A 13,119-nucleotide genomic window follows, 5' to 3' on the forward strand; every position below is an offset into this window, starting at 1 on the left:
AAACGTGTTTTTGCCACAAAATCTTGATTTCGGCATGATGGGGATGTACTTAGCTCACAATCACCCCATTGTTTAACACCCTCCATCACATACGTATTTATGTATCCTTAAATGGGATAGCTATGCCACACGCGTGGCTACCATTACTTTATCTATAAGGTACAACTAATCCCTGTTTTTAATGAAATAAAGTTTGTGGTAAACTACTCATAAGGGCGGTGAAGATAAGAGTATTAAGATTATTAAAATTATCATATTTCAGTATCCTGTTCTTAAAGATCATAAAATTCACACTTTCACACTGATTCATATTATTTTATCCATTATCACACAAAACGCAAGATATAAAATTTAAATGTCTCCGGGAATGCAATAAAATAAAAGTTGAGCCAATTTGTACCTACCTACAAGAGATGCAGCAGCGATAGTGACATAACTTGGGAGAACATCAAATTTGTTTTTTTTTTTTTTTTTACTTTTTAAAGAAAAGAGTTCGATTTTGATAAAATCTTGTGAAAATGAACATTTTTGAAGTTTAAGTAGTTAAGCTTTAATTTGGTTTGAAGCAAAATATAGCATTTTGAATTTTTTTCAATTTCAATAAAAAAAAAAGCTCTGCCGATGCCGCCATGTCGCCTTGTCGTCATGTCGCCATGTCGCCTTATTTTGTTGTGCTGCTCAAGCTCACTCTTTGCTTGAAGGACATCTCTGATAGTTCCTTTCAATGAAAGATTAAAGATGTTTAATCGGTTATGCCCTTCTTGAGTTCATTAAAGTTGATATGTACATACATACATATTAGTAAATTGATTTGGTAAAAGAAAATTTGGAAAATCTGAAATGAAAAGAATTGTCAATAGGTTATAAAATATTTTCAATCAATATACTTCCCGTCGAACAAAAAAGTTAAGGATTCAATATACATACATATCAGTGGCGTATCCAGAAAAAAATTTGGGGGGGGGGGCTGAAAAATTTTTCAAAAATTTTTGATAAGGTAAATGTACTACAAGCATTTAGCATTAGTAGCATTTTACTGCTCCCGAAAACTTCGTACTACTGTCTCCTTTCACAATCAAAGTAGCTATTTTTCCAAGTTCTTGTATCCCAAACATTTTACACAAACAGCAAGGTGTTTAGTAATCTTAAACAAAAAAAACACTTTTTCGTTCGAACTTTTTCATGTGCTGAATTCAAAACTGTTTACAGATTTATTTCTATCACGTCTAGTTTTTGAGCTATACTCATCACTTTTTTCGGTATAAATGCCCATATTTCCGCAATTCGACCGAAAGTGAACTGGCATTACTTTTCAATTTCACGTGAAATTGATCTTCGATCGATTTCGAAAACTTCGAAAATGCTTCGAACTGTCAAAACTGAAGGATCATCCATTTTTATTTTGTTTCTAAAGTTAAATTACTGCTACTTTGAACATGGATGCAATTTTATTGGCAACGTTATTGGAAAAAAGCAGAATTTAAAAGAAAAAATAAGAAGTCACATTTTGCGAGACATATGCGAGAACATGGGCGATATTATTGCAAATTTTCAAAGAAAAATTTTCAAAGATAAAGTGTAAAGCGAATGAGGTTGCAAACACAGAAGCATGATATTTCATGCGTCATGTGTTTTATGTATTTTGTATTAAATTAACAACAAATAAACATTACAAAACAATAAAAATATAAGTTTTGATAATATTTTGTCAAAAAATTGGAGATTCATTGAAAAAGATACCAAGTTCACTAGCAGAAACAAAGCGAATTGAATTCGATCACAAAATCGAAATGAGTGAAAAATTGTAGAACACCTAATTTCACTATCGGCAACGCAAGTGAATGCTCAAAAAGTGAAATGCAGAACGTAATAGTCTCAAAAACTAATTTTCAATGAAATTCTTTTGATGTTAAATCCGAAATATATATTTTTTAATAATATGTTCCTTTTTTAATACAAATCAGAAGCACAAACTGGAATTTGCTTAAATAAACCATTAGTTATGTTGACCACTAAGATATTGAGATATAAAAAATTTGTATTTCCAATATCTTTGAGAAAAATATTATTTTTGAAAAAAAGTAATATACTCAAGACAATAAAATACGACGTGAAGCTTTGCAAAATTTAACGGTGATGTTATTCGACGTCAAAACAACAAACAAATTATTTGAAGAATTCTGAATTGGACTAAAATCCTGAAAATCCCAAACCTCAACGTCAACTAAGGCACTTACTCAAACAAACACAAACAACCATTTAAGAATTTGGAGGGGGCTCGATCATTTGAGCTGCCTCTAAATCTTTACGATTTACGAAGAAGTTTCAGTTAATCATGTAGATTATGATGAAATCAGCTAAATAGTAACATGATTTTGGAGGCTTGGGGGGGGGGGATTGAGCCCCCTGGGCCCCCCCCCCCCCTCAATACGCCACTGATACATATGTACCTACTTCATGGTATACTTACATACATATGTTCAAATATATTTAAAAAAAAAACTAATACAAACATTTAGAACGCTTTACAGCCCAAAGTTTTGCCTAAAAGTTTTGAATTTACTGAATCAAATCCTATATTTTCCTTAAAAAAAATTCAAAGAAAAGAAAAATTGATTTATTAGAATTTTCTAAAAGTCGCGTGAATTATTCAAATGGGAGATCATTTAATTCCGATTTGTCTCTCTGCCTGTGGTACCATAACGTTATACCAAATCTACTCGTAGAAGATGTGTAAAAGAAAGCATAAAAAAAATGTATTATCCTCGCTCAAGGTATTGGAAACTTATTCATGTGCATATTATTAAGGAAGATGCATGGCTGCTTTTTATATATACGTAAGGATACTTATAATATTTTTTTTTGTATTGAACACGGCAGCCGAAGCTGCCGCGACAACGGAAGGCAAAGTCCTCCTGACTGGATTTTAAAATGTAAGCACATCCTTTTTGTAAAGCGGGAATCTACTTAAGATGCAACGAACTATTTTGCTTTTCTATTTATACCTGTTCTTCTTCATCTGATTCCCTTTAAACGTTTGCTTTTGGCAGCCAAACATAAAAAAAATTTTTATTTTTTTGGCAAGGATTTTTAGGCAAGATAATATGCGGGGATTGGGATTTAGCGAACACAAAAATATATTTTATTTCAATTTTTCTATAAATACTTACATACATACATTTTTTTTCGAAATGAAAAGTTTTTGGCTCAAGCATAAAAAAAGTGATATTAAATCAAGAGAAGAGAAAGTATGATTTTATTGTAACTCGTACATTTCATTGTATACGTACCTACTATAGATGATTTTCAATACTAACAAATATGATGATATCATGAGTTTATTAAGCTGTCAGAGTTTTTGATTTATGTGACAATAGGCATAAAAGCTTATTACAGTTCTATTCTAAGACTCTAACTGTCCTATAAGAACCATAAACAAAAAATACCAAGACTGGAAACTCGGCGGTCAACTGACGTTTGCCTACAAGCTGCGAGGTGCGGCAAATGTCGTGAAGCTATCGTTGTGTTCGTGTCCGATGTGTGGTGAATGTCGTGAATCTATAAATGTGTGCGTGTTAACGTCATTTACCAACGTGGTGGCTTTCACATATATTCACAGACAGCACTATACACAAAAGGGTTTTGGGGGGAAAGACGTACGAAAGTTTCCAGTCTTGGTATTTTTTGTTTATGATAAGAACTATCTATATATTTTGTGGCTCTTTGAGATAAATCAAACTTATAAGAAAAAATCGTTTCCTGCATCTGCACCGTTGACACCCTCTTTTTTGTAAATGATGAGATAAGATACCAACCATTAAAGAAATCCAAAACCCTAGGAAGAGTCTCCGATAAAATGCAAGAATGTCATTCTTTATTGAATATTTTTCGTTAGGCCAATCAAAAGCTGCGTTCCTTTGGAAATGTTTATCTACTGCTTAGTACTTAAAGCTGCTTTGAACTACTTTTTCAGTATAGCAAAAGTAGTTTTAAGTAGGTACTAAGCAGTAGATAAATAATATTTCCAAAGGAACGCAGCTAAATAAAATTCGTCAATTTTAAGTTCGTTTATGTTTTTTATTTTTATTGTACCTACTTTGTTAATATTCTCAGTATCTTAGTTTACAAATAAAATCAAGTCTTATCGTACTTGAAATCCTAAAATTTTATTTTATTTCAAGTAAATTTGTTTATTGTGTCAGTAAGTTTATCAGAAAAAAAAAATAAAAAGTGGTGAAATTTCAAAGACATTTCAGTCTTCCCAATTTAGCAACACGATGTCATTCAATAGAAGACAATTATTTTTTTTTTTTTTTAAACCACAAACAAGAAAAAATGTGTCAGGGTCACCGATTTGGATCAAAAAGGGGATGCTTTCACTGCGATGCTTTGACTCAATCGATCTAATCGGACAGCAACATCAACCGACACCTTTCGATTTTCTATCCGTTCTTTTTTTTCTACATGATTCGGAATTGGGGTTGCCTCTTTTGATACACTCCATACCACTTGGTTTATATCAGGGATTTATATAAAATTTATTATTGAAGGACACATATTTATAAAAAAATCTTTTTTGTAATTTTTTATATTAATTCCTTTGATTCGGAATTTTAAATTGTTTAAAAATTTCTATTGTTGGTCAGTTGAAGTACAAATATTTTAAACCGTAAAATTATTTTTCTGTGTATGTTTTTTTTTTATAACAATTACATCTTATTTAGTGGTTTACTTGGATTAGAATAAAAGAAATTTAACATTTCAAAATAAGTTGCAAACTAGTTTCAAATTGATTGCAGACAATATAAAAAAAGTTATTGCAAACTGATCAAATGCATTATCTGTCCTTTCATTTCCAACTCATTTATTATTATCGGGAATTTATTTATAATATACCAGGGTTACCAATAACCCTTTTTCAAAATTTAAATCTAGCTCATAAACCATTTTAAGACTTTAATAAACGTTTAAATATTTTTCGCAAAATGGATGCATCTTTAAGATTTATCAACAAAAAATTGAGAAAATATTGGGCTATTTATAAGAACCTTTTTCGCAACTTAAAGGCAAACCTGGCTTTATTCATATAGAATGTAGTGTATTGTATTTCTCAATAGCCTTTACATCAGCTGCAAGTTGCAATCCATGTGGCTTTAGGTGGTCTGTATGTGGAGTAACGAGTTATGCTCAGTTGGCCTGACCCATATGCGAAGTCCTGCTCTAATTTATTATGTGGCTGAATGGACTTCAGTTTCCAGACATGCATTCTAACAAAACAAAAACAAAAAAAAAAAATGCCTTCAATCGGATGGACACAAGCATTTTGTGGTGGCTGTCACGGCATGAGGTCAAAGTACAGTTAGAATGGAGTTATATTGCAGTAGGTTTAGGAATCTATTGAAATTAGTCTAAAATGACAGACGTACTTGATTTAGGTAGATTGAGTAGTTTTAGTTTTCCTTTTAAGGAATAAATACGCATTATATGTAGGGTAGTTGTAGAAGGTATGTATTTCAACTTGGAAAAACAGAATAAACTTGGGAGTAAATTAAATAAGGCATTGACGTCCAGTATTATTAAGCCTTTATTATGAGATTCTAATTTTGTACGTCCTAACTGTACAAGAATATTATGTTAATTTATCTTCTTTTACGAATATTTCATTTGAATATTTCTTAAAGAAAAAGTTATAATTTTTCGCAAGATTCATTAACATTATTTGTGTCCCGACTATTTCGTGTAAATTTATTGCACTTAGTCGCACAGCCCTTTAAGATGGAAGCATTTCAATCAGAACTTCCTCCTACAGCTAACTTACTCCAGCTATTTAGAGCATTGAATAAACATAATTTTAAAATGCCATCGAAGCAGCAAGAAGTATAAGTTAAGCCAACAAGTGCCTCCTGGGGATGCCCTGGGACAAAAAGTCCCAAGATATACAGATTTCTCATTTCATGGAAATCGTATGTAGAATGAAAATTCGTAAGATAAAATGTCTTGCGTCGCGTTGTTGGCGGCGACCGTCTTTGTTGTCCCCAAAAGATTTATAAGACTAATTACTTCTGTTGTTGTGCTGCTTTGTATTTATTCACAAATACAAGTGCTTGCGTTGAAGAATAAAAACTTACGTAAGTTCAAAGGCATTTTCTTTTTCTTTTTTGTTCTCTAACATGTGACCTCTTTTTAATTGTTTGATTGAGTTAATTTTTTCTTTAGGTTGGTAGGTATTCACTTATGTAATGTGTATGTAGGTGTGTATTACTAACTTTGGGAATGATTTAAGTTTAAAGTTCTTTCCTAATTAACTTTGTTTAAAGACTTTTTATGATTTTTTCAACTTTTTTAACTTTAAACAATGGTTCAAATGGTTTTAATAAGCAGTCTAACAAAAAAAAAGGGTGAACCGTATTTTAGACTTTTTTGTAATTTCAATTTCAAAAAAAAAAAAATACATCGGCACATTATTATGACGTGCAGCAAGTGAATGTACAAAATTTATTCTGTTCTTAAAGTCGGAGAAAAGGTATTAGTTTTTGATTGCATTTTTATTTTTTTGTAATCTGAATGCATAGTATTTCAAGAGTATTGTGTCAAAATTTGAAGTCGAGCTGAAAAAGGCAAAAAAAGGACCCGATTCAGGTTTTTTCGTTTTTCCAACAGTTTTATAAAATGTACTTATTCCGTTCTTAAAACTTACGATTCAATTTGAATCAACACAAAACTTAATATTCTTTGTCAAGAGTTGTAATTTTGAATTACCAATTTTAGGTTTTTTCAATAATTGATAGCTAGTTATCAAGAATATAACACCAAAATGTTAAGGATTTTGACTTTAATTGAGAAGAATGTTGTCAAAATTGTTACTTAAAAATGAACTAGGTAGGTACATCGAAACACAAAATCTAAAAATTAATAAAAGGTGTGTTTTTTTGTTTATCTATGTATATAGATTTTGCACAAAAAAACGACATCGGGATTTTTGAAATCCATGAAAATATCTGGCACCACTGTACACAGACTTTGGCAGCTGTCTGTCAAAAACGTTGCTTTTATTTTTTTTTTAAATTTTAACTCCGTAGTGGAAGACCATTACATCCATTCCATATCCATGATAGATATATTTTTGACGTGATAACGTTTTATAAATCGATGAACCATGGCAGCCACCACAAAAAAGTGACGCCATTTTCGGGCGTTTCACTCTCGCACTTTCGCAGTGCGGCAAAAATTTCAATTCAAAATTAAAAATAAACTTTTAGAGATACAAAAATCTTCCATAGCTATTTGAAAGATAATAATTTTAAGTAATAATTTAATTTAAATACATATGAAGGATTTTAAAAAATTCCATCTTTTAATAGGGTAAATTAAATAGGGGTAAAACAAAATTTCAAAAAATTGGCTATTTTCTAAACGCGACAATGTTAAGAATTGAATTTTTTTTTAATCAATAGATAAATTTATTGCAAGACTGACAATGGTATTGAAAAAATTCTAAAAAAATTTCAAAACCAAGCTATAAATGGTTTTCTAAAACTTAAACATGAGGTAGACCTTTGACAAAGTAGTGATTATAGGTAGGGGAATTTTTTTTGACAATTTGAAAAACGTCATTCAAAAGATAATAAAAAAAAGTTAGGGGTCTGATCGGATTTTTTTTTAAGTCTCTGTGTTTCGAAATATGAATTTTTGAAAAACACCTACTTATTTTGGGGTATTTTTGGGTGAGTTTTTATTTTTTTAAAATTTTTTGTAGCATTCAAAAAATCTCAAGCTTATAAAACATATTGTAGTCTATGACTGTGCGTATATATGTGCAAAAAATTGGTATTTCAAAATGGTTTTTGACTGAACAACTGGAAAAACCAGTTTTTTTTTACCTTTTTTACCGTTTTTTTTTTTTTATCTTTTTTTCTTCAACAGATAAATAAATGAAATTTATATTGTAGATAGATAATAATAGACAGGATTATATCTTTGAAAAATTTCAATCAATTTTGTAGTCACAATTTTGAGATAACGGTAAAATAAAGTTTTATTATTCAACAGGTTCTATCTTTTGATCTAAAGAAAATAGGTACAAATTTGATTTAACTTTACTGAGCAACCTGATGATGTTACCTTTAATTTGGTTTATCACATATAACTTACATTCACTACAAGCACCACAATGTTAAATTAAAAAACTTGTGAAATACCTCAAAACACCTGTGGAGATCTGTTGATCATGAACAGCCACCAATGTTTGGAATTTCGACATTATTGGCTTTCAAAAATTCTAACTTTTTTTCTAGGCATCGCAGAAATAAGATTGAAACGTCATATGAAAGGTGAAATTATAAGCTTTTACATGACATAAAATTTTTTATAGGTTGTCTAAAAAAAAAATAAAAAAATCAAATTATATGTTTTTTTTTGCTTTTTTTGAAGAAAATTGATCGAGTTCAATAAATTCTAGCTCTTTTTGTAGATGCCTAATAGACATGATCGATATAATATATATATTTTGAGCTGAAGCAATAAGCTTTCAGGTAGTATAAAATTTATTATAGGTTGTTATATCAAAAAAAATGAATTTTTGGGTGATGGAAATGATTTTTTCACTTTTTTCATAAGAAATGATTGTTTTTAATAAATTATCTTAATACTTTTTGCGCATTGTAAAAATTTAAAAATGGTTTTATTATTTAGAAGAAAAAAGAAATATTTGGCTTTTTAGTGGTATAATTTTTTTTGTAAGATTTAAAAATTAATTAAAAAATTAATATAATCAGAAAAGAAAAAAGGTAATTTTGTTTAGCTTTTTCTTGTAAATTATGATTGTTTGAAATAAATAAACGCTTCAATTGACTCATTTTAAAAGCACACAACCTGTTTTCTTACGACGTTATCACGTAAAATCATCGTCCGTAAACCGGCTTTACAGACAACCTCTTTTTTTATAATATAAACGTGATGACGTTGCTTATACGCAAAATATGAACCTGTCTGATAATCTTGATGCCATTTCGCTTTGCCAAAATATCTACAAAATTAATGTGGTGTTTCTCTTTTTGACTTTATGCACATACCTACCCAAAATAGAGACTGGGGTTGGGTATGAACAACATCATTAAAATCTTTGCTGCAAGCATCAGCAAAGTATATCCTCTTTAGTTTTTACCATACTCTAAACCTCATGTTTATACCGCAAAACAGAAGCATCCTTCGAAATTCATTCCTAAGAGTGCATGTCTAGAAAATGAAGTCTATTTAGCCACATAATAAATTAGAATGAAACCTCTTATATGGATATGGGTCATTTCAACAGAATATGTAGGTATAGGTACTGAGACGAGACTCAGCGCAACATTATATCTTTCTTTCTACATTGCAAACATGGTTATTTGTTACTTTGTTTGTTGGCTAGTGGGTGGTTGGTTTCCGTTCAATTAGATAGAACGAAAAGCAAAGTATCTAAAACATGTTATCTCCCAGTGTTCAGTCTTCACCATGTAGTATAGTGGTGTTATGCTGACACATAACACATCTGTTAAGTGCATATGTCCATGAAAAAAGTTTTTCTAATGGAAGTCGGAAAAGTCGTATACCTGTCCTCTAATAGGTACCCACTCGTATATAATATTTAAAAGGATTTTACATTTTATGTGCAAAAATATTGTGGTTTTTATAAACTAATACTTGTTATAGGTATCCAAGGCATAAAACAGCTAAAATTCCACATTTCTTAGAAAAGAATCTCTCAATGCGAATCGCATATAAGATTTGATAAGAAAAAAAAAAAAGCTTGAAACAGAAAGTAAATTCAAGTTCAAAAATTCCTTTCGTATAAAGCTTGTAACTCACCATTGAAAACAAGTTTCCTCTGACATCCGTTTATAAGTGCTAAGGAATGATAAATTTATTATAGTAGTGAGATAAAAGTTCTTGATACAAATTGGGGTTTGTTTTGAAGAGCCAGAACCACTGGTAAAAAATATTGCAAAAATTCTTTTTTTAAATTTTTCCATTTTTACAATTATTTTGGAACCACAAAATATTTACAGTACCTAGTTTTTTTGTTTTCATCCTCTAAATTCAGTTTAATTTTGGCGGAATTTTTAACTTAAAACTATTGTAGTTATAAAGAAGTTTTAAAGCAGTTAAAAAGCCATAAATTTTGATACCAGTCAAACTAAATTATTTTAAGCATTTCAGAATTTGTTAGCTTAATTCAGACTTTTTTTTTATCGGAAAATTCAATAACTCAAAAATAATGCTAGTAAAAAACTGTTAGTCTGCGCTACAAATTTTGCAAATACACACCTAAACAAATTTGCGTTAAAAAAATGTTAGGTATTGCAACTGAAAAAATATTTGCACTAAAAAAATTTTGTTGGAAATAGAAATAAATTGCATTAATAAGAAACGTAACGGCAAATACAAAATTTTCTGCATTGAAAAAAATCAATGCAAAAAGCTTTAATTAATTTTACTTCTTGCTTTTATACTAATTAAAATTCACATTAAAATAAAGCCTGATTTTAAATATTTTTTTTTTCAAATTAAGTCAATTGTTTTTTAAACTGCCCCTTCCGGGCTTCTTCCCGGTTAAATGAGAGGAAATAGAGCCCCCCCCCCCAAACAATTTTTTTTCTTGTCTCGAACCAATCAACACGCTCTAGCCAAAAAGGCACCTTCCTCCTGAATCACCCTGTATATTTTTCGAACAATTTGAGAAACCTTTCGCTCAGGTACGACAGTGAACTTTAAAATTTAATTATAATATTCAATCGCTCCACTTAAAATATAAAAATAATTTTCATTAATTTTTTTCTTCATTATCAATAACTTAATAAAATAAAATGAAAGAAAAAGGCAAAATCTATAAATAAAAAATAGTTTTCGCTTAAAAAAACTTAAAAAAAAAGTTCTTGACTAAAAATTCTTAAAACTTAATAGATTAATTTCGAATTCAGAAATAAACAGCTTTTTTTTTTGTCACTTCGTAGGTACGCTCTTCAGAATGTTGCTGCTGGTATTTTAGGATTTTTGGCGAGAGTTGCATTTTGCATACCAACTTGAGTAATCTTAGGCCGTGTGGGAATTGCGTTAAAATGTTGGTTAAAATTTGACACTAGCGTGGTGAATAAAATGGGTTAAAATTTACCCAGCTGCGGAGCAGGGTAAAATTTGACACTAGTGGTTAAAATTTGACGTTTCTTAAGATAGAAAGTTAAAGATGGATTTTAAATTATTTTTGTTATAATGCGTTGATATTTTAAGAAATGTAAAAGTATTAATACAAAGTACTTCCCCAAATTATTATTCATCTTGAAAAATTAAAAATATGTACGAATTGTTCGTTTGTTTGTTTTTTGTTTTTTATATTTCTATTTTGTTGGCAGCTGGTGAACTATGTAGTGCCAAAAATAACAAACATTTAACAAACCCATTTCGCACAGCAAAAAAATAATTTTCATCCCTTTTTTTTAACCAAACGTCAAAATTTAATCGTTGTAGAAAATTTAACCAACATTTTAACGCAATTCGCACACGGCCTTAAATATTCTCGTGGATAGATCGCCCTCTTGTGCAGACGACATAATATGTAATTGTTGGATAACCCGATTTTCTTTTTAGTTTGAAGAATTCTTCTGGAAGCCGCTTGGAAATCCTCGTGGTCCAACAAGTAAACCTCTTTGAAATATTTTCAAATCCTTTTCCATCTCTTCAATCCAATTCACACTCTAAAAATGAAATTTTTTAATAAGGCCCAGTAAAATTAACTACACCGGTCAACAAGGTTTTTGCCACAAGAACCAAAATATACTTTACTATATGTTTTTGTGCTGAACTCGAATCTGAAGTCAGAAAATTTTTATTGGCCTCCGTTTTTGAAATATTACCGTTAGAAAATGCCGAAAAACGTCATTTTGGCTGTTTTTGAGATTATGTTTTTGTAACGCTGTCTATAAGAACTGGTTTTATTCTTCTAAAAAATGTTTTAATCTTCCCGATATCTCTTTTACTGCCTGAGATATTTAAAATTTAATGAGTGGTCTTTGACTCAGAAACAGCACTGACCAACCAAATTAAACTTTTTTTGCCACAAGAACCAAAATGTACTTTTCTAAAGGTTTTTGGGTTGCTGAACTTGAATCCGCAATCAAAAAAATTCTATTCTTGAAATATTACCGTTATAAAATGCAAAAAAAAGGTTTTTTTATAACGGTTATATTTCAAGAACGGAAGCTAATAGAATTTTTCTGATTGCGGATTCGAGTTCAGCAACCCAAAAACCTTCAGAAAAGTATATTTTGGTTCTTGTGGCAAAAATTCTGTTACCAGTGACTTAAACTTTAGATTAAGTTTAGTTTCTCTTTACCTTATTAACTGAAACTTAAGATATCTCGAGCATTTAAAGAGATATCGGGAAAATTTAAACAGTTTTTGAAAGAAGAATATCTATTCTTATAATCACAATGAATAACCCCACATAAAAACAGAAGCTCGAAAACAGCCAAAATGACGTTTTTTAGTATTTTATAACGGTAATATCTCAAAAACGGAGGCCAATCAAATTTTTCTGACTTGAGATTCGAGTTCAGCACATCAAAAACCTCTAGAAAAGTATATCTTGGTTCTTGTGTCAAAAAAAAGTTCAATTTTGTTGACCAGTGCTATTAACTACAATGTTCTTATTTCTCAATATGTGTGGATCAGAATCAAAACCCATTTTATCCACTTTTTTTGATTTCGAGTAAATCGAGAAAAACTTGTATCTCGTAAACGAAAAATTTTTTAGTACTTTTTTAAATGCAGGATTGATTCAATTAGGATTCCCTACAGTTTAAGTCCAGAAATCGTGATCTGAGGGTTTTAGTTTTAGAGTTATACCCAAAACAAATATGGATAGAATGGATTTTGAAAATCACCTCTGAATTTCAGACCAAAATAAGAAAATATGGCATTAAAAAAAACTCAATTGAAAACCAGAAAACTTTATTTACTTTTTTTTAAATACGCCTACTTTCTTGAACAAAAAAATTCAAACCTAAATGCCGAAATTTTTTTTTCAAAAATCCGTATAAATTTTCGGATATTCCCATCTAATCTCATCCCATGTATAAAATGGTT

Source organism: Episyrphus balteatus, chromosome 2 (genome assembly GCF_945859705.1).
Source record: "Episyrphus balteatus chromosome 2, idEpiBalt1.1, whole genome shotgun sequence".
NCBI classification, from domain to species: domain Eukaryota; kingdom Metazoa; phylum Arthropoda; class Insecta; order Diptera; family Syrphidae; genus Episyrphus; species Episyrphus balteatus.